Source organism: Triturus cristatus, chromosome 3_1 (assembly GCF_964204655.1).
Source record: "Triturus cristatus chromosome 3_1, aTriCri1.1, whole genome shotgun sequence".
In the NCBI taxonomy this organism is placed as follows: Eukaryota; Metazoa; Chordata; class Amphibia; order Caudata; family Salamandridae; genus Triturus; species Triturus cristatus.
In genome coordinates, this window is record NC_140583.1 from 60,246,719 (window position 1) to 60,270,195 (window position 23,477).

At 50.5% G+C, this 23,477-nt stretch overlaps 3 non-coding genes across 3 annotated transcripts; all 3 read left to right on the plus strand.

Moving 5' to 3' along the window:
* The first annotated feature begins 3,334 nt into the window (after nucleotides 1–3,334).
* LOC146859699 (U4 spliceosomal RNA) lies at nucleotides 3,335–3,474 on the plus strand. The gene has a single exon (XR_014979408.1). It is a non-coding gene; the product is annotated as a U4 spliceosomal RNA (small nuclear RNA).
* A 1,449-nt stretch (nucleotides 3,475–4,923) lies between these two features.
* LOC146859700 (U4 spliceosomal RNA) lies at nucleotides 4,924–5,063 on the plus strand. The gene has a single exon (XR_014979406.1). It is a non-coding gene; the product is annotated as a U4 spliceosomal RNA (small nuclear RNA).
* Nucleotides 5,064–7,805: 2,742 nt separating this feature from the next.
* LOC146859701 (U4 spliceosomal RNA) lies at nucleotides 7,806–7,945 on the plus strand. Its single transcript, XR_014979414.1, has one exon. It is a non-coding gene; the product is annotated as a U4 spliceosomal RNA (small nuclear RNA).
* Nucleotides 7,946–23,477: the final 15,532 nt, after the last annotated feature.

Genomic DNA, 23,477 nt, shown 5'->3' on the forward strand with positions numbered 1-23,477 from the left:
TAATTGATTTACTGTGGTTACCGCTACCACGGCAGGCACTGGTGTTATTGTGCAGGCGTGCGGCGCTCAGCGGAAAGTTTATATATATATATCTATCTATATATATATATATATATCTATCTATATATATATATATATATATATATATATATATATATATATATAGATAGATATATATATATATATTCACTGAAAAAACCATAGGTTTCACACACGTTATAGTTAGGAATTAGCATTTAAAAAAACTTTGCAAATTCACTTAAAAAACCATAGGTTTCACACATGTTATAGTTAGCTGGACATTTCACTCGTGAAAAACCATTGAAATTCCCCCGTAGTTAGTGCAGGCAACTATAACTCACGTGACCGCAATCCTCTGCTGATGACGTCAGATATTACATCACTGATGACATATGTGTCTTTCTGAAAAAAAATATTTGCAATATATGTATAGATAAAAATTAATGGAAGAAGACATGGTGTCTAAATACAGTGATGTAATATCTGACGTCATCAGCAGAGGATTGCGGTCGCGTGAGTTATAGTTGCCTGCACTAACTATAACGGGGGAATTTCAATGGTTTTTCACGAGTGAAATGTCCAGCTAACTATAACATGTGTGAAACCTATGGTTTTTTAAGTGAATTTGCAAGGTTTTTAAATGCTAATTCCTAACTATAACGTGTGTGAAACCTATGGTTTTTTCAGTGAATATATATATATATATATATATATATATATTCACTGAAAAAACCATAGGTTTCACACATGTTATAGTTAGCGGAAATTTTACTGATAAAAAACCAGTGAAATTCCCCCGTTATAGTTAGTGCAGGCAACTATAACTCACGCGACCGCAATCCTCTGCTGATGCTAATACTGTATTTAGACACTTATATGCCCATGTCTTCTTCCATACATTTTTAGCTATACATATATTACAAATATTTTTTTTTCATAAAGACACATATGTCATCAGCAGAAGATTGCGGTCGCGTGAGTTATAGTTGCCTGCACTAACTATAACGGGGGAATTTCACTGGTTTTTTATCAGTAAAATTTCCGCTAACTATAACATGTGTGAAACCTATGGTTTTTTCAGTGAATTTGCAAGGTTTTTTAAATGCTAATTCCTAACTATAACGTGTGTGAAACCTATGGTTTTTTCAGTGAATTTGTACGGTTTTTTAAATGCTAAGTTACTTTACGCCATTCGAGGCGTGCGCGCCCTCTTAACGCAGTTCGTTCCGTGCACGGTTTTTATCAACTTTAATAAGCCCTGTACATTTGGTGGCCTTCGGCCACCAAAAGCACAGGGGGTGGGGTCAATGTGGATTTTTTTTTTTTTATTTCAATTTTATAATTTCATGTTGCCAAAATTTAGTTTTTTTTACCTATTAATAAGCCCTGTACATTTGGTGGCCTTCGGCCACCAAAAGCACAGGGGGTGGGGTAAGTGTGGATAGTGTTTTTTTTATTTTTATTTTTTTACCGTACGCTTACGGTAAGCGTACGGTAAGCGTACCCCGCAAAATTGCCGAAAAAAAAATAAAACCGTTTTTGCTCTTGGGGGATGTTTGTGGACTCCCTCAACATGACTATGTGGGAGGGAGTTGTCAAAACAGCCCCGTAACATGTTTTTGGCCATCATGTTTGATAAACAACACTCAGTGCGAGAGACAAAATGGCGGCCGCCGCTTCCTGGTTTCGGCCGATTCGAATGTTTACTAAGATCTAAGAGCCAATCAGAATCGCGCTCGCGCACGCCACCGTACGCTTACCGTAAGCGTACGGTAAGCGTACCGTAAGCGGGCTCAGATATATATATTGATTTAAAGGCTATTTTCTCAGAATCTACTGAACAGATTTACACCAAACCTACAAAAGGCACTTCCTTGACCTAGGGACTACCTCTCTGCCAAATTTTGAGTAATTCTGTTCAGCCGTTCGGGCTGTAGCTCGTTCTAAAGGTCCTATGGAAAAATGCATGGGAAAAACGCGTTTTGGGACCCCCCTTTTATCTCAGCCCCCGCTTGACGGATCCCCCCGAGACTTTCAGGGTAGGAGCGGAGCGTAGCGCCCCACCTATTTTGAGAAATTCGCGAGGATTCGTCGACCGGCGCCAAAGTTATTCAAAATAGAATGTTGAGGTTTTCCTATGGAAACGTGGTCCTAACTATAACTACCTACTGGCGACCGCCAGTAGGTAATATATATATATATATATATTATCTACTGGCAGTCGCCAGTAGATAGTTATAGTTAGGACCGAGTTCCCATAGGAAATCTGAAAATTCTATTTTGAATAACTTTGGCGCCGGTTGACGAATCCTCGCGAAATTTTCAAAACTAATGGGGCGCTCAGCTCCTACCCTGAAAGTCTCGGGGTGATTCGTCAAGCGGGGGCTGAGAAAAAAGGGGGGTCCCAAAACGCTTTTTCCCCATGCATTTTCCCATAGGACCTTTAGTTGAAGGTACAGCCCGAACGGCTGAACAGAATTATGTGTAATTTGGCAAAGAGGTAGTCCTCAGGTCAGGGATGTGCCTTTTGCATATATGGTGTCAATCTGTTCAGTAGTTTCTGAGAAAATTGCAGTTAAAAGTACATAAATATCTATATGCGCGCACCATGCGCGCACGGTGCCGTGCGCGAGCGTAATTTCAATGGTTTTTTACGAGTGAAATGTCCAGCTAACTATAACATGTGTGAAACCTATGGTTTTTTCAGTGAATTTGCAAGGTTTTTTAAATGCTAATTCCTAACTATAACGTGTGTGAAACCTATGGTTTTTTAAGTGAATATATATATATATATATAACTCTCTCTCTCTCTCTCTCTCTCTCTCTCTCACTCACTCACTCACTCTCACTCACTCACTCTCTCACTCACTCACTCACTCACTCACTCACTCACTCACTCACTCACTCACTCTCTCACTCTCTCTCTCTCGCTCACTCTCACAATCTCTCTCACTCTCTCTCTCACTCTCTCTCTTTCTCACTCTCTCTCACTTTCCCACTCTCTCTCTCTCTCTCTCTCAGAGACACTCTCTCTCTCTCTCAGAGTTCTTCTATTGTTGGGAGGACTTTTTGCTCCATGGGTGACCGGGCCCTTTGAGAAGAGATGCTAATTAGCATATGTACCCCCAGAATCCTTTGCGCACAATCCATCGAGTTTATGAGGCTGACACATAACAGAGTACAGTTCAGAGTATTGCACCTGGTATGTTATTGTTATCTGTGTCTCTGAGTGATGTGTGAAGGTGACTTTTGCTCACTGTAGGTGTCTTAAGTTCCATCTCTGGTGCGTACTTCGAATGACTTACCTCTCTTTAGCTTTGCGCAGTGGCAGTATCGTAGCCAATGAGGTCTAACTGACGCGTGATAATTGCTTATTGAAAACTTTACCCAATACCCCGCTGTGGCGATTTGAAATATAGTCGACATTGCAATTTTTGACAGTCTCCTAGAAGACTGATTTTATTGTAAAAAAAAAAGAACTGAATCTGAATATGGTGTATTAACCACATTAAGTTATTATGGCTTTAATGTGATATTAGTATTCATGAGGGGTTCCTAAAACTCATTATTTTGTAAAATAACCGAGAGAGTTATGTGTTTTTGTCTGCATGTGTATTTAAAAATCCCAAATAAAGTCCGACACACACATTGCCATACCTGACTTAAAGCACCTGTACCCAACTAATTACTACAAAGACATTTATTGGGGGGGGGGGAGTTGTAACACCCCCCTGAAGCTACGCCCCTGGCTAAACGCGCCAATGGGAGCAGTGTGGGCACAATAGAGTGAGACCCCCTGAAGTAACAGTGCCCTCTGTACAGAGCTCATAAGACATTGACAGGTCTGTTGGCTGTGTTGTGAGGGCACAGATGTATTCTTTGGGGCGGAGCTAGCAATAATCCAGCAGGTGCAGTGGCACCGGGGCCCATTGCATCATAGTTACGGCCTCTACCCACCCAGGGGACGGGTACCCATGTTTACGGTTATGTTTAGAATCCTTTGTTATCAGTAAATGTCACCCACTGATCAAATCTAATGTAGTAAATAAACAAAAAATGGTATTGATGAAGTCAACCTTATTATATTATAATGTTTTTATATTCAAAACTATAGAATTACATCTAAATAATAATGGACTCCAATCTAACAAAATAAAGACAATTGAAATACACCACCACTATAACTTTTTAAATATCATAGTTTTGAAGCATTACTAGTATTCACGCCTCCCTCTGCCCTGACTTCGTTGGCCGGGAGCGAGCCTTCTCCGTGTGGACAAAAACCTCTCCTGCCCTGAGGGAGCAATAAGCATCTCTCTCTCTCTCTCTCTCTCTCTTGAAGAGACTCGCTTTCTCTCTCTCAGAGACTCTCTCACTCTATCTCACTCTCTCTCTCTCTCTTGAAGAGACTCGCCTTCTGTCTCTCAGAGACTCTATCACTCTCTCACTCTATCTCACTCTCTCTCTTTCTCTTTAGGAGACTCGCTTTCTGTCTCTCAGAGACTCTTTCTCTCTCAGAGACTCTTTCACTCTCTCACTCTATCTCACTCTGACTCTCTCTCTCTCTTTCATCTCTCTCTCTCTTCCTCTATATATCTCTCTCATCTCTCTCTCTCTCATCTCTCTCTCAGAGTCCTTGTATTGCTGCGAGGAATTTTTGATCCAGCTGTGACCGGGCCCTTTGAATGGATATGCTAATTAGCATAACGTACCCCCAGAATCCTTTGCGCACCATACATCGTGTTTATGAGGCTGACAGGTGACAGAGTACAGTTCAGAGTATTGCACCTGCTGTGTTATTGTTATCTGTGTCTCTGAGTGATGTGTGAAGGCGACTTTTGCTCCCTGTAGGTGTCTTAAGTTCCATCTCCGGTGCCTACCTCGAATGACTTACCTGTCTTTAGCTTTGCGTAGTGGCAGTATCGTAGCCAATGAGGTCTAACCGAGGCGCGATTATTGTTTATTGAAAACTTTACCCAATACCCCGCTGTGACGACTTGAAATATAGTCGACATTGCAATTTTTGACGGTCTCCGAGGAGACTGATTTTATTGTAAAGTATTGTAAAAAAAAAAGAACCGAATGAAACGAGCAGCCCCGACTGAATCTGAATATGGTGATTCAACCACATTAAGTTATTATTGCCTTAACGTGTTATTAGTATTCATGAGGGGTTCCTAAAATTCATTATTTTGTGAAATAACCGAGAGAGTTATGTGTTTTTGTCTGCATGTGTATTTAAATATCCCAAGTAAAGTCCGGCACACACATTGCCATACCTGACTTAAAGCACCGGTACCCAACTAATTACTACAAAGACATTTATTGGGGGGGGGGATTGTAACACCCCAAACACCCCCCTGAAGCTACGCCCCCGGCTAAACGTGCCAATGGGAGCAGTGTGGGCACACTAGAGTGAGACCCCCTGAGACAACAGTGCCCTCTGTACAGAGCTCATAAGACATTGATAGGTTTGTTGGCTGTGTTGTGAGGGCATAGAGGTATTCTTTGGGGTGGAGCTAGGAATAATCCAGCAGGTGCAGTGGCACCGGGGCCACTCCATCATAGTTACGGCCTCTACCCACCCAGGGGACGGGTACCCATGTTTACGGTTATGTTTAGAATCCTTTGTTATCAGTAAATGTCACCCACTGATCAAATCTAATGTAGTAAATAAAAAAAATGGTATTTATGAAGTCAACCTTATTATATTATAATGTTTTTTTATTCAAAACTATAGAATTACATCTAAATAATAACGGACTCCAATCTAACAAAATAAAGACAATTGAAATACACCACACTATAACTTTTTAAATGTCAGAGGGGCAGATTTATGTTCCCTGGCGCATTCCTGAAAATCAGCATGGATGCGCCAGGGAAGATGCGTCACGCAAGTTTGCCCTGGCGCCACCGCAGATGCGCCGCATTTACAATGCGGTGCATCATGGCGCAAGGACAAGCAGATACGTGACGCATCTGCCGGCGTAAGGTTGACGCAGTGCTGAAGTTGCGTCGCAAGCGCGACGCAACTCCAGCACTGTTCCAACCTACCCTATCCCTAACATGGTGCGTCAAGCCTTACGCCTGCTTCAAGCAGGCGCAGGGTTTTGACGCATCAGCGTTGGGAAAGTGCCTCAGTGAAATCTTATAGATTTCACTGAGTCGCTTTTCAGGGGCGTTCCTGTGATGGAACGCCCCCCCCCTGTGTCGACACGCCCACGTGAAAACTGACGCAGGTTTCACGTGGTCGCAGGGCTTTACACCGTGACGCAAGATGCGTCACAATGTAAATGGGGCGCAACGTGGCACAAACTTTACGCCGCTGCTGCGTCACGAAAGTGACGCAACAGCGGCGTAAAAGTGGCACATGTCCCACATAAATCTGCCCCATAGTTTTGAAGCATTACTAGTATTCACGCCTCCCTCTGCCCTGACTTCGTTGGCGGGGAGCAAGCCTTTTCCGTGTGGACAAAAAACTCTCCTGCCCTGAGGGAGCAATAAGCATCTCTCTCTCTCTCTCTCTTGAAGAGACTCTCTTTCTCTCTCTCAGAGACTCTCTCACTCTCTCACTCTATCTCACACTCTCTCTCTCTCTCTCTTGAAGAGACTCGCTTTCTGTCTCTCAGAGACTCTTTCTCTCTCAGAGACTCTTTCACTCTCTCACTCTATCTCACTCTGCCTCTCTCTCTCTGACTCTGACTCTCTCTCTCTCTGACTCTCTCTGACTCACTCTCTCTGACTCTCTCTCTCTCTCTCTCTCTCTCTCTGAGACTCGCTTTCTGTCTCTCAGAGACTCTTTCTCTCTCAGAGACTCTTTCACTCTCTCACTCTATCTCACTCTGACTCTCTCTCTGACTCTCTCTCTCTCTTTCATCTCTCTCTCTCTTCCTCTATCTGTCTCTCTCATCTCTCTCTCTCTCATCTCTCTCTCTCCCAGAAGGGCATATCAACAAGGGCTTTATCTCTGCTTTTTTGGCTTTAAAAGCCAAAAAAGCAGAGATAAAACTAGCGCCCTATCAACAACAGGGTGCTAACACGCAAATTTGCATGTTAGCACCCTTTTACTCTACGCTTCCCCTTGCATCTCTAATGAGATGCAAAGGGGGCGTTCCAGAGTAAAATAATAGGAGAAATGTCGCTAAGCGACATTTCTCCTATTATCAAGAATGTCGCTAACCCTGTTAGAGACAAAAAAAGCAGCGCTAACCGCGGTTAACGCTGCTTTTTTTACGTCTGCTAATTTTCAGACTTAGCCATGATATCCTATGGAAGGAGGATATCATGGCTAAGTATGTCTGTCCCTATCAACAAGGTAACGTGCGATTATCGCTGGGTTTCCAGCGATAATCTCACGTTAGCCAGTTAGCGTGTAGATTTTTATCGCTATTGAGATAAGCGTTGCTAATAGCACGCTATCTCAGCGATAAAATTCACGCTAGCCGGCGATAATTATCCTCACGCTAAGAGCGCTGAACGATAATTATCGCTAGTTGTTGTTGATATGCCCCAGAGTCCTTCTATTGCTGCGAGCAATTTTTGCTCCAGCTGTGACCGGACCCTTTGAATGGATATGCTAATTAGCATAAAGTACCCCCAGAATCCTTTGCGCACCATACATCGTGTTTATTAGGCTGACAGGTAACAGAGTACAGTTCAGAGTATTGCACCTGGTGTGTTATTGTTATCTGTGTCTCTGAGTGATGTGTGATGGCGACTTTTGCTCGCTGTAGGTGTCTTAAGTACCATCTCCGGTGCGTACCTCGAATGACTTACCTGTCTTTAGTTTTGCACAGTGGCAGTATCGTAGCCATTGAGGTCTAAGCGAGGCACGAATATTGCTTATTGAAAACTTTATCCAATACCCCGCTGTGGTGACTTGAAATATAGTCGACATTGCAATTATTGACAGTCTCCGAGGAGTCTGATTTTACTGTCAAAGAAAGAGAACTGACAAACTGAATAAGACGTTCAATCCGCACTGGATCTGAATTTGGTGTTTTAACCACATTAAGTTATTATGGCTTTAATGTGATATTAGTATTCATGAGAGGTACCTAAAACTCATTATTTTGCAAAATAACCGAGAGTTATGTGTTTTTTGTCTGCATGTGTATTTAAATATCCCAAATAAAGTCCGGCACACACATTGCCATACCTGACTTAAAGCACCTGTACCCAACTAATTACTACAAAGACATTTAGGTGCCAATTACGATCCTGTAAAAACCGGGTACGAACCGTTGGACGGAGCATATTCCCCGTCCGACGCGTACCCGGTCGTAACAAGATACAAACATGGAAGTACGATTCGCACGGAAATACTATTTCCGTACGAATCGTACAAACACCGACCGACGAAAATATACATACAAATGTGATCCGGGAAAGCGCCGACGTGACGTCGGGACGCACGCAGCCTGCCATTCACGAACCAGGAAGTACGATTCGCACCGACGTCATCCCGCACGGAGAATATTTTCCGGCAGCCAAAAACTGCCGGGAAATCAGGACGACACGAACAAGGAGTACCTGCACGCGACGGACAGACATGGACCTGAACCTACGTGTCATCCCGGCCCTCATAGCAGTCGACCTCCTCTAAAGGTTACGATGCAGACGCCGCAGAAGGTCAGAACAACAAAGGGAGGGGGGATAGGGGGGGGGGCAGGAGCAGGGGCAGGCCACAAAACCCCCACCAAAGTCACACAGCACACATGCCCTGGACATACCTGACCCCCAGGCCCTGGTCACTACGAGGGGGTGGGGGCGTGTCCAGCAAAGCCAGCGTCCGCCACAACGGAAGTGGTTGACGACGCGAACCGGTAACACAACAATACAGGTACGTCCCGTACCCACGCCTTAAGAGCGTGGGTACGAGTCGTACCACGCCCACACCTACGTCACCCCAACAATGGCGGGACGGCTGTACCCACATGGCAAAGGCCTGGGTATGGCCCGCACAAGCATTCCACAGCGTGGGTACGGATATGTACGGACCGTACCCCCACCCCCGTATGCATGGAGCGTACCCCCCATGCCAACAGTGTACGTACGGACTGTACCCACACCCCGTATGCATGGAGCGTACCCCCACTCCAACAGTGTATGTACGACCCGTACCCTCACCCGCGTATGCATGGAGCGTACCCCCACCCCAACAGTGTATGTACGACCCGTACCCTCACCCGCGTATGCATGGAGCGTACCCCCACCCCAACCATGTATGTACGACCCGTACCCACACCCGCATATGCATGGAGCGTACCCTCCACCCCAACAGTGTATGTATGACCCGTACCCTCACCCGCGTATGCATGGAGTGTACCCCCACCCCAACCGTGTATGTACGACCCGTATCCTCACCCGCGTATGCATGGAGCGTACCCCCACCCCAACCGTGTATGTACGACCCATACCCTCACCCGCGTACGTATGGAGCTTCCCCCGACCCCAACAGTGTATGTATGACCCGTACCCTCACCCGCGTACGTATGGAGCGTCCCCCCATGCCAACAGTGTACGTACGGGCCGTACCCACACCCCGTATGCATGAAGCGTACCCCCACCCCAACAGTGTATGTACGACCCGTACCCTCACCCGCGTATGCATGGAGCGTACCCCCACCCCAACAGTGTATGTACGACCCATACCCTCACCCGCGTATGCATGGAGCATACCCCCACCCCAACCGTGTATGTACGACCCGTACCCTCACCCGCGTATGCATGGAGCATACCCTCCACCCCAACAGTGTATGTACGACCCGTACCCTCACCCGCGTATGCATGGAGCGTACCCCCACCCCAACCGTGTATGTACGACCTGTACCCTCACCCGCGTATGCATGGAGCGTACCCCCACCCCAACCGTGTATGTACGACCCGTACCCTCACCCGCGTACGTATGGAGCGTCCCCCCACCCCAACAGTGTATGTATGACCCGTACCCTCACCCGCGTATGTATGGAGCGTCCCCCCATGCCAACAGTGTACGTATGGGCCGTACCCCCACCCCGTATGCATGGAGCATACCCCCACCCCAACCGTGTATGTACGACCCGTACCCTCACCCGCGTATGTATGGAGCGTACCCCCACCCCGTATGCATGGAGCGTACCCCCACCCCAACCGTGTATGTACGACCCGTACCCTCACCAGCGTATGTACGGACCATACCCCCACCCCTTATGCATGGAGCGTACCCCCACCCCAACCGTGTATGTACGACCCATACCCTCACCCGCATATGTATGGAGCGTACCCCCACCCCAACCGTGTATGTACGGACCGTACTCCCACCCGCGTATGCATGGAGCGAATCCACACCCGTGTATGTTCTAAGCGTATATATCCTGAAATAGGAGGGTTGGGTGCAGAGTCCTCCCAGCAGTGCCCAGACACAGGAGGGGTGTGTGCAGAGTCCTCCCAGCAGTGCCCAGACACAGGAGGGGTGGGTGCCTGACACTCCAAGCAGTGCCCAGACACAGGAGGGGTGTGTGCAGAGTCCTCCCAGCAGTGCCCAGACACAGGAGGGGTGTGTGCAGAGTCCTCCCAGCAGTGCCCAGACACAGGAGGGGTGTGTGCAGAGTCCTCCCAGCAGTGCCCAGACGCAGGAGGGGTGGGTGTAGAGTCCTCCCAGCAGTGCCCGGACACAGGAGGGGTGTGTGCAGAGTCCTCCCAGCAGTGCCCAGACACAGGAGGGGTGGGTGCAGAGTCCTCCCAGCAGTGCCCAGACACAGGAGGGGTGTGTGCAGAGTCCTCCCAGCAGTGCCCAGACACAGGAGGGGTGTGTGCAGAGTCCTCCCAGCAGTGCCCAGACACAGGAGGGGTGTGTGCAGAGTCCTCCCAGCAGTGCCCAGACACAGGAGAGGTGGGTGCCTGACACTCCCAGCAGTGCCCACACACAGGAGGGGTGTGTGCAGAGTCCTCCCAGCAGTGCCCAGACACAGGAGGGGTGTGTGCATAGTCCTCCCAGCAGTGCCCAGACACAGGAGGGGTGGGTGCCTAACACTCACAGCAGTGCCCCTGCAAAGAAAAGGATGGAGTACTCACAGATCCAATGGCCACAAATGTCAGTCAGGTGCACAAAGATCCTGCAGTACATGTACCACATGTGTGCGAGGCTGGGAGTATACACATTCATAGCGCCGAAAAGAAAACATGTCCACATGAACTCATGACAACAGTCTACATACACAAGTACAGTGACCACCAAGGACGCCACGAATGATGCAGGTGGAGACATCGCTCAGCATGCATGGCCCAAGTCTAACGAGTCCGTCACACACCCAGCCAATGTAGACATAGCTCAGCACCACATATTGGAATGACCCTGCAGGGAAGATGTCAGGTTACACAGAGGAAGGAACACACCTTGGGACGATGTCACCATGCAGTAACTGCTTACATGAACAAAGCGATGTAGCCAACAGCTTGTGATGGCACACAGATACCAGGATCCACCCTATGACCAGCACAAGACTACAATTCCCACACACCCAACACATTATCACCACCCAAAATAATGGAGCAGGTCCACCCACAGCAATACCAGACAGACAGTAGTGTACTAAGGAAAATGAAATTGCTTTATTCAGCATCCAAAAATCTGTTTGTCCCTTGAAAGTTCAAAATGTACAATGCCCATAGGGCAATCCAATGTTCAAATCCAGGTGGGGGACACAGTGGGACGCGTGTCCCCTAGCTTGCCTGCACAGTCAGACTCCTTCGTCTTCCAGAGGGGGGGGGGCATCATGTGGGGGGGAAGGACCAGGCACCGCAGGGACATGAGGGCGAAGGGTAGGGATGGAGGACTCCACCACAGGGGGTGGGGCAGCGCCAAAGGCGGAGGCCAGGATGTCGCTGCACACCTTAGCAAGGTCCTCCAGCGACTCCCCTGCACCCGAAGGAACTACAGGCCCCAAGGAGGGGGGGGTCAGAGGGATGGGTCGCAGCGCCACTGGGGGAGGGTGTGGACAGGGGGGGGACTCAACCACCCTGACCGGGGACTCCCTTGACCGCTTGCGGGGTGGTGTCACTGTGGGGCTCAGGGACAGAGCGGCCATGAAGGAGTCTTTGCTGGATATGTGGCCAGGAGAGCTGAGGGGAGGGGATTTGGAGGGAGTGGATTTGGTGGAATGCGGACTCCCACTCTGGCTGCGTGTCTTACATTTGCCCCCCAACCCAGTGGGGGTGCCTACTTCACCCTGTGTGTGCGTGCCAGGAGGTGTGCGTTTGACCTTCCCTGCTGGTGTGGTGCCTGTGTCTGTTGTGGTGGGTGCATGCTGACGTCTAGGTGTACGTGGGACAGGCATGGGAGTGGGAAGTGTGGATGGGTCAGGGGTAGGGGGTTGGACGAAGCGCTGCAGGAGACCCACTGCTGCAGTCAGTGTCGAGTCAATGGACCTCAGCAAGTTGCGTTGGTCAGCCTGCGATGAGAAAATGCCCTCCAAGTATGCCTCCATGTTGTTCAGCACTTGGCTGTGGCCATGGAGGACATTAAGCATCGCAGCCTGACCAACCTGCAACTGCCGCTGGATGTCCACAGACTCGGCATTGGCGGCAGCAGTGGAGACAGGGGCAGGGGGTGCGGTGCCTGGCAGGAAGGAGACATGTGGTGACCGGGCACGCTGGGAAGGGACACGAGCAAGTGGGAGGCGGCTGATGGCAATGGAGGGGGCGGGGAGAGATGTTGTGCCGCTGTAAGCTGCTGGTGCAGCCTCCGCCCACTCGGAGAGCTCATCCTCGGACCCGTCAGCTTCATATTCTGTGGTGGCACTGGACAGGTCCTCGGCCTCACTCTCCTCCGCCTCAGTTCCACTCAATGTACCAGCCAAGATGTCACCGCTGGCACTGGTGCTCGGTCCCTCCGCTCCGTCTGTGCTGATGTCTCCCTCCGTGTCCCCCGACGATGCTGTGGCCAAGGTGAAGAGACAGCAATTAATCATACACCTGTATACATATGTCACATGAGTCCAATCTACATAGGTTACAGTGCATAGCCTGAAAAGAAAGATGAGTAACATCTACAAAACAAGGTACATATGTAGGGCATGCAACATGTTGAGACACAGGAAGCACTTACATCTCTTAGTCTGGGTGTAATACACATGGGCTGGATAAATGCAAGATTGGACACAAAATACCCAAGGTGCGCCTGTACAAATAATCATGTACAAAAGTTCATCATCAGATGATTGTAACAAGACACACAGGCACTGGCCACCGTGAGTATGAACGAGGAAAATCAGGTCAGGCTGTACAGTGGACACTTGTACTACATTTTACGTCAATATACATGGTGCCAGGGGACAATGGCACAGAGCACAACCTATGCTGTAGACACTGAGAGTGTCCACATCTTGTGATGACACACATGACACCTAGGAAAATATGCCCCAGGGGACAGTAGTGGCCACACAACTCCATGGTCCTGAATGGGAATGACTGCAACACACGCCACCATCCCTGAACCATGCGTATCGCACACCCATGCACATCATGTCACAGGCCACAACATAGGACATGCGTGCTGTAAGGCATGACACTTGAGAGACTAACTGTAATAATGAAGCCAGGATACAACACTAACTCCCATGTCTGGACTCAGCATCAGTGCCAACTGACATGGAACCCACAAGTACTGAACTGGACAGGGCACAGGCAAGGTCCCAAAACCTGTAACACACCACCCCCACACATGATGCTACAGGCATTGTTCACGTGGATAAAGTGACAGCCTAGATAACCTTGTAAAGGAGTGACTACACACAGACCAGGGAACACATTGCAAGGAGGGGAAGGGAGGCAAGAGAGCACCGCTATACTGTGGGTAACCGGATCTGCACAGCACCTTTAAACCCTGGCAGTGTATCCATGCAACTGTGCACTTACAAATGCTGGTGACACACAACAAACACACATGTACCTACCCCCTTCCTGCTGCTGCTTCTCCTGTAAGCGCCTGTCCAAGTCTGGAAAGACCACCGCCAGCACACGCTTGTGGATGTGGGTCAGACGGCGGCGCCCGCGGTTCTTATGGGTCTCAGGTGAGTCCCCCAGCAGGACCCGTGCGATCCTCCGCGTCCAGCACCGGATATCCTGCCAGCGTTTTCTCACCTGGGCCAGGCGCCGCTTGCGACCCTCCGTCCTCCTCACGGCACTGACGGCGTTCATCCAGATCTGCTTCTTGGCAGAGGCGCCTACCTGTGAGGATGAACAAGTGACACTACATCAATACACCTGGCACATGTCACAGAGACACATATTAGAACAAATTTGCAGTTTACAACAAGGCATAGTATGCATCCAACGCATTGCACCTTTGTCATAGGGACATGATCCTCTGGGGAAGGGCAAAAGCATTACGTGCCATTGAAAGTACACAGGTGGAATGAGGGCAACAACACAATCAATGATCCAGGCTCACACTGTGCATCACAAGCTACACCAGGATTATCTGCAGCACCTCTAAGCAGTCACATGCCACAGGCCACTGACGCTACCTCATCAGAGTACACAGACACACACAGGCACAGGACATTCACCTGCCATTGCCAAATGCAGCGACAAACCTCACTCTGCACATGTGCCACTAGACGGGGGGGGGCTCACAGGTGTGGGGCTGGCTCTGCACATCAGAAACACAGCACTGCTCCCTGCTCACATCAGATGGGCAGGGTATATTCATCCCTCATGCAGCCTGGGCGCTACACTCCACATATGCACCCACCCACATGACAGGGGACTTACACACACACCGATGTCCAGGGTACGAACACATCATGTGGACACTCTCAGCACAGGTACACAGAACTAACACACATCTGTGGGTACAGTCACCTGTCACACTGGGCTGACCACATAATCACATGAGGACTATAGAGGCTACATTCCCAGGAGGATAAGACAGGCAGAATGTGGCATGCACCATGCAGTGATTGTCACAGTAAACACAATGCAAGTGAGGACGGCAGACATGCACCACAGCATGCTCTGGCTGGGAGACATCAGGCATTCCCCCCCCTGGGACCCCCTCTACAGTACATTGCATGTGTGTCACACCTGGACACAATGCCAGAAGTCACAGTCACAAAAAAGGGACACTGTCTGTGCTAGTAGACTCTGCACTCACCTGACACCCTGGTCGCCCATACAGCAGGGGGTACTGTGGGAGGATCACATCCAGCAATGCCAGGTTCTCCTCCAGGGTGAAAGGCTGTGCCCTCTCCACAGACCTTGACATGGTTCCAGGGAATCAGGAGCAGCAGCTGGGTCGTAGAATCCAAAGATGTGCAGGCAAGTGCTCCCTCATGGGACCTGGCTGCCTTATATCTGCCTTGCTGGCCTGTCTCATGCACAGGAGTACAGAGTGATTGGTCACTCACATTTGCATCCTATGTTTCCTCCAATCCCTTCAAACCTAGCACAGTCAGTGGGTTTTAATTGTGTTTTGTCTTGAGCATGATGTCAACTCCAGAACCACATTGCAACAAAGTAGATTCATTCAAACTGACTTCTGCTGTGCACCTGCAGAAAAAAATTCATACTTTAAATTTGGTCTCCATGACAACCAGCATGCATGTAGGCCTTTATACTTGTCCCTCATGTGTCCCCTATGTAATTTGGAGTTTCACACACAGGTACGTGCGTTCCGGGGCCCTAGGGCACCCCAAATGCATAGCAACGGCCCGTACAGGCGTGTGTACGGTCCGTATCACTATGGGTACGCATACGCGAGCACACCCATAGTGATAGTGAGCGTACAGGCGTGTGTACGGTCCGTATCACTATGGGTGTGCTCGCGTATGCGTATCCATAGTGATACGGACCGTACACACGCCTGTACGCTCACTATCACTATGGGTGTGCTCGCGTATGGGTACCCATAGTGATACGGACCGTACACTCGCCTGTACGCTCACTATCACTATGGGTGTGCTCGCGTATGCGTACCCATAGTGATACGGACCGTACACACGCCTGTACGCTCACTATCACTATGGGTGTGCTCGCGTATGCGTACCCATAGTGATACGGACCGTACACGCGTGCGTACGCTCACTATCACTATGGGTACGCATACGGCAGCACTCCCATAGTGATAGGGAACGTACACAGGCCCTCTGAGCGAATGTACGGTGCCTTTCACACATCACAGTGGTGACAGGCAGCACACAGGAAGGAATAGAGCTGACATACTTGTCCATGGATGGACATCAAGGCATTGTCTGGGCAGTACTACATGTGTGGGGCAGAGGTGTGAAAGGCTGTGATGTGGCACATTACTCCTGAGTCGAAAAGGCACCAGATGTATGATGAGATGTGTACAGATGTTATGTGTGACGGTGCAATATGTGCCAGGCATGCCCTTAACTCCTTTGACATGTGTGCATGTCGTACTGCACACTTGGGATGAGCGTCACTGGCATGGCACAATCAACAACACACGCAAGTGTCCCCTGATGCCTGCTACAGGGGTTACCACACCAGACATGTGACTACCCATGGTGCACGATGTGTCTATGTCATGTATGTGTGGTGTGTTCCCATTAGCTTGATGTTGGTGCTCCCTCAAAAGCATCAGCTGTTGCAGCAACCAACATGTGTCTGTGTGTAGATGGACATGGCACACTGTTACGCACACCAGGCCACATGTGGTATCGGATGTGAGGTGCGTATGTATGCATGGGACACGGAGTAGCGTAACAAGGACATGTCTGCATACTCTCAATGTATGTGTGGTGAGTCATTACATGTACACCTTGTTGGCAAGGTGTGTGGGCTATCCTAGTGTGATGTCATGTGACCTGTGGCTCTAGTGTTCCGCTACCTGCCTCTGAAATCGACATCCTACTTCTGCTGATGTGTTGATGTATGTCACTCCTGTGTTGCGTCTGGCTGTTCACTTACACTGGGACACAGCTAATCCCATGCCATGGCATGTGGAGGTTCACAATCTCCGTGTGTAGCTGGGTCTTGGTAGGAGTGTCACCTGGCAGCCATACGTGTCCAGGGCATGTGGCACATACCTGACTCCGTATGTAGCATATGTGTATTGACAGATTAACATGTGCTCAGTGCAAATAAATTGTTGTTGTAGTGCACTCACTCTTCCTTGTCACTTCCAAATTACTGCAGAGCGCCGCCTCTTCCCCGACCAATTCCGGACTTGGCTGACATGCGGGAGAATGACTGTATACGGTGCTACCACTTCCCCCAACCGTTGATTGAGGAGTTGACGGCAAGGCTGGCACCACACCTGCAACCGCTGCACAGGTATCCTACGGCACTGACACCCAAGCTGAAGGTAATGGCAGCCCTACATTTTATTTCCACGGGTACCTTTCAATATACCATAGCTCATGTTGGTGGCATGTCCCAGAGCATGTTCAGCCGTGTGCTGCATGATTTCTTAGAGGCCATGTTGCTTCACCTGGATGAGTTCATCCATTTCCCAACTCCTGAACTGTTGACTGGGGTCAAGCGTGGATTCTATGCCCTGGGAGGGATGCCCCATGTCATTGGGTCCATAGATGGGACACATGTGGCTTTGGTACCACCACAGGCACAGGAGGTAGCGTACAGGAATCGCAAACACTACCACTCCATCAATGCCCTTGTGGTGTGTCTGTCCAACATGGTGATTTCACATGTCTGTGCTCGTTTTCCAGGATCATGCACACGATGCCTACATCATGAGGCGTAGCAGGGTGCCTGAAATGATGACACAGCTGCGCAACGAACGAGCATGTGTTGTTGGTGGGTACACCCTGTCTGTCCTGTATTTTGCGTAGACTTCCAGCACAACCGCTTCTCCTGTCCTACTTATGTCCATGTGGTTTCCATGTAGGGGACGTTGGCTATCCCAACATGCCATAGCTGATCACACCTCTCCGCAACCCCATCACGCCGGCCCAGCTCCGCTACAACACCGCCCATGGCCGGACAAGGCGAGTGATAGAGAGGACATTTGACCTCCTGAAGAGCCGATTCAGATGCCTCCACAAGACCGGCGGTGCCCTCCCATATGCCCCGGCGAAGGTCTGCAAAATCTTCATGGTGTGCTGCATGCTGCACAACATGGCAGTTGAGAAAACTGTGCCACTCATCCTGGATCAAGATGATCAGGACCATCCACCTGTGGAGGACGAAGGGCTTGGCAATGGGGCTAGTAAAGTGGAGGATGTGGTTCCGCAAGAGGACATCCGGAGTCGGCTCATACGCGACTTCTTTGCTTAGTGGTGAGTACCAGTGTCTGAGTGTGCACCCATTGGTCCCCGTGTGGCATGTGTTGCGATGTGTGTGTCCATCTGCATGTATGGCACGTGAGTCAGAGGTGTGTGTGGATGTGTCACTGGAGTGATGGTGCCAGTGATGAGTGTATTTCCCCAGTCATAATTGTGACCTAGCATGTTGTCATCCTTACATGTGTCGAGTACATGCACATGCAAGTGGCTGTGCTTTTTGGGGCTGACTTCTTGTGTGTCTCTCATCCCCAGGTACTTGCGCATGCCGTCTGCTGGTTGCATTGTTGTGGCACTGCTATTCCTCATGGACACGTCATCGTGTGCTGACTCAGCGTTACACGCACGGACAAGTTTGGAAGTCTCCTTAGGGTAAGGGATGCATCAGGGGTGTATTGGGTGTGGCAGTTGTTTACGATGTGTGCACACTGCCCCTGTCGATGTTTGGTTCCTCTGCAGACATGTCGCATCACCATGGGACACATGACATGTAGCTGGGTACACCTGAAAAGATGGTCAGACTTGTTGACAGTCATCTGTGATGGGATAGTGGATTGTGATGATGGCATCAATGTGTGTAACACTGCCCTCGGACATATACGGTTTGCATTGGCTTGACATGGTGTGGAACTTCCACATCAGAGGATTAATGGTGTATGGCAGCCTCTCCGTGAGCAGCAGGGGGTGTTTAGCTGTTAGCCGACACTTGCGTGCCAGTTCCATGGCTATCACGCATTTGTGCTGCAGAAGGGGGGTTTCAGTGTTGGACCCACATGTTACTCCACATGACCTGTGTATGTGTACTCCGAGTTGCCTCTGCATTCCCGAATACATGAATAATAAAGGTGTCCCTATGCCTCCAAGGTGCCTATTCTCCGTCAATGCTGGTGTGTTGCCACGGTGCATACGGCATGTCTGGCATGGTTTTCCGTGATAGTGGCTATGTGTCTATGTGTCGAGTAGCAAGATGCAAGCTGTTTGTGTGGGATTAGACTGTGTATTGTGCATGATGTCCATGACTGTGTGGGTATTGTGACATGTGCCATCCCCATGCATCGAACGTTGGCCAGGCCACCATTCTCTGCATCCACCTGACTCAAGCTTGCAGGACATGGTTCTGCCACCTGTCCACACATACCTGGGTGCCCCCCAGGACACTCCACATGATCCCTGACCTCTGCGCATGGCTGTCGCTGTACTCAATATGTCTGTCGGCACGGTTGTGCGGCCACCCCCTCAGCTGGTTGGGCCCATCACGGGTGTGTATGGTGCTCCATGTCTGTGTTGCCTAATACATTGTGACCCATGTGTGTCCTGTGCCAGACTCAGGCCCCAGGGTGTGGATGGTTGAAGTCATATGAGAACTCAGGCATGGTTAGACTTAACAAGACACATGTAAGGTAATAATGCAAAATGTAGGCATCATCTCTTTATCGTGTAACTTTTTATTTTTGTTGGGGTACGTGTGGGGGGGTATGACATGAGGGGCTTTCCGGGTGTGTGGAATCCAAAGTTCACTAGGGGAGTTGGTGTCCTTGCCATTGGAAATCCTCAGAGTCCATGCCACAGTCTTTGTCAACATTGGTCAGACAGTGACCAGCAAGTCCATGTGGCAGAGAATGTCTTTTGCTGATGTGCTGCTGTTGGTCCAGTGGGCCAGGTGGAAGGCCAGGTGTCCTGGGAAATGGTGCTGTTGCGCCGACCCTCACGGTCTTTTCCGTGGACGACCCGCCCTCCTGCGGGAACCCTCAGAAGCAGGCCGTGACGATGTTTGGGATGCTCCGTCGGATATCTCCTCCTCCTGATCCCTCCCTGTGGGTGGTGATGTTCTTGGCCTGGTGGCACAGGGAGGGTTGCCCATGTTGTCGGCTATCCGACGGAGTGTACGGTGAATTCCCGTGAACACCGTCACGAGCTCAGCCTGTCTGTCCTCCATCCGCCCTTGGTGTCGCAGTAGACAGGCATGTTGCTCTGCATGTTGCTGGGCCTGCTGGGTCTTGATCTCCTCGAGGATGGACACAACCTGGGCCATGCCCGTGGTGTCCTGCCGGTATGTGTCCAGGATGTTTCTGACATGGGAATATACCGGTTCCGCAGCCAACTGGTCAGGCTCGCGCCTCCGCCGTCCTCCACTCCCACCACCCCTGCCCACTTGCACCTGGCCTGCCCTTGTGGGCACATCGGGTCTCCGGGACCCCTGAGGGGTGGCATTAGCGTTGTCGCCTGCCTCCTCCTGGGTGCCCGGTACTCCGTGTTCCTCCTGGTCAGCCTGGCTGCGTTGTGGTGGTGGGGCAGGGATCCTGGGTGTCTCCTGGGATGTGGCAGGAGTGGGGGTGGTGGTTGGCCCAGTTGTACCTGACGCAGGTGCTGCAGGTGGTTGGAAACCAGAGGGGCCAGGTTGGTCGGGGTCGTCCACAGAGTGGTGAGAGTCGTCGCTGCCGGTGGGTCCGTCATCCCGCAGAGCCGGGTCCTGTGAGTCTTCCCCCCCAGTGTTGGGGGGTGATCCACGACGTTGACCTGTGTGTTAGAGAGACAATGTTAATTTTGTTCCATGCAACATCCATGTTTCATTCGTTTCTAAGTTGGCACATTTCCTCTGGGAATTTGGATATGTCTTGCATTCCACTCACAGTGCACTTGTGCATGGGTATGTCCCTTGGCCACAGCTTTTGAGACTTTACCTATGTGTGGCACAGTCTTACTTGCTGCGTCAATTGTGACTGCAGTCAGCAGTGGAGTGAGCAGGTGTGGCGAGCCATGCATTGGCGCCTTCCGTGTTGCACTGTACGTGGGCACATGGAGTTGTTCCACACACTTATATAATGCAGGTAGCTGGCGTTGTGCTCGTGCACAGGTTGAGACATGGCCCAGTGTTTTGCCATGGAGAAGAGAGGGGGATTCAGGCACTGGCCACCCTTGTCTACATGCACGCAGTCCACCTGCTGTTTAGCAGACATTCCCACACCCCACAAGGCTGAATTGGTCTCCCTGTGTGTCCCTTTCTCACTCCCTCTCTGTCCCCCTCTCCCTCCCTCCCTGTGCCAGCCTCCTCCCTCTGTCCGTCTCCCTGTGTCTCCCTCCCTCTCTCTCCCCCTCTCCCTCCCTCTGTGTGTCACCCTCTGTCACCTCAGCCCAGCTTCCTAGGCACACACTTTTTGCAGATCTTTGAATGGCCCTTGGCTTGTTCATGTGAGTTTGTTTCTGATCTCCAGGAACCCATTGGGTGTAGTGTCTGTGTATGCGCTGCTGCTGTGGTGGTGTGTGCTGCCACTCTTTCACAGTGTTGGCTGTTCATTAGCTGCTGTCATGTGCAAAAAGTGCCTTCACCCCCATGTCTTAATGCAAGGCGTCCGCCATTTGCTGGCAAGTCTTTCCTGTGTGGGGACACACTGTTTGTCTGGCTGTGACCTAGGCCATATGGGCAGAGGGCATTGTTGTCTGCTTCTGAGTTGCACTATGTGATTTTTGGGGCCCACACTCCCGCCATCCGGCTTACCGTGTCTTGTGTTGGTGTTTTCTGTGGCCTGTGACTTGGCATTGTCCAGCTGGGTGCATGGGGCATGGTGGCGCTAGTGGCATGTGCGTGTTCATGGAGTGTGGTTGAGTCATGCGATAGCTTGGGGTGGTTGCGTGCCTGATTGTGAGTTTGGTTGTGGATGACGTTCCCCCCATGTGAGGTGAGTTGTTTGTGTACTCACCCGGCTCTCGGAGTCCTTCTACTCCGTCCACTGACACCACCGGCAGTATGGCTATCACCCTCTCCTCCCAGGGATGGTATTGTACGGGTCTGCAGGGCGGCCCTCCTCCAGTGATGTTGGCCTGGTTGTGTTCGTCGGTCATTTTGGCTCGGACCCTCCTCCGCAGATCGTACCACCTGGCTTGGCATTCATGCCTGGTCCTTCTGGTGGACGCAACAGCATTCACAGCATCGACAATCCTCTGCCACATGGCTGTTTTTTCGGAAATGCTGGTCTGTCTGACCAATGTTCCAAAGAGGTGTGGCTCGACTCTGAGGATTTCGTCGACAAGGACCTCCAACTCTTGGCTAGTGAACTTTGGATTCTTGTTAGTGGGCATGGTGAGGGGTGTGGGTGTGGATGGTTGTGGATGTGTGGGTGTGGTTGTGCAGGTGTGTGTGTGAATGTGATGAGGGCGTGTTTGTGAAGGTGGGTGTGTGAAGGTGTGCAAGTGTAAGGTGTAGTAAAGGTTCAAGTATGGTGCTGTAGGTTGTCTGTGGGATCTGGCAGCAGTGAGTCTGTTGCAAAGGCTCATGGTTTGTGTGTGTGGGCCCTTTTTATTGGTCCATTGGTGGGTGTGGCTGTGTTTGAACTTTGGGTGGGTGTGTTATAAGGAGTGGTTGTGTTTTGGGCCTCTGTTTGGGATTTTGGCAGTTGCAGGTCAGTGAATGTGTTGTATTTGTGCTTGTTGGACATGTTTTGTGGCTTTGTGCCATTCGAATAGTGTATTCTTGTGTTGTTTTGCTTTGTCCTGGTTGTGTACGTGCGTTTTTAGCGTGTGTACGGTGTGTACTTTGGCAATTTTGTTGTACAGTGCTGTCCTTGTGTCTGGCTTGGTACGACACGTACATGCGCGATGTTGGGTGAAGGTGCTGGTGGTGGGGCCTGGGGTGCGCTCCGTACTTAGAATGTTGGGGTGGGGGTACGCTCCATACGTACGTGGGTGAGGGTACAGGCCGTACATACACGGTTGGGGTGGGGGTACGCTCCATACATACGCGGGTGAGGGTACGGGTCGTACATACACTGTTGGGGTGGGGGTACGCTCCATACATACGCGGGTGAGGGTATGGGCCGTACATACACGGGTGGGGGTACGCTCCATACATACGCAGGTGTGGGTACGGGCCGTACATACACGGTTGGGGTGGGGGTACGGTCCGTACATACACTGTTGGGGTGGGGGTACGCTCCATATGTACGCGGGTGAGGGTATGGGTTGTACATACACTGTTGGGGTGGGGGTACGCTCCATACGTACGCAGGTGAGGGTACGGGTCGTACATACACTGTTGGGGTGGGGTACGCTCCATACATACGCGGGTGTGGGTACGGGCCGTACATACACGGTTGGGGTGGGGGTACGGTCCGTACATACACTGTTGGGGTGGGGGTACGCTCCATATGTACGCGGGTGAGGGTACGGGTCGTACATACACTGTTGGGGTGGGGGTACGCTCCATACGTACGT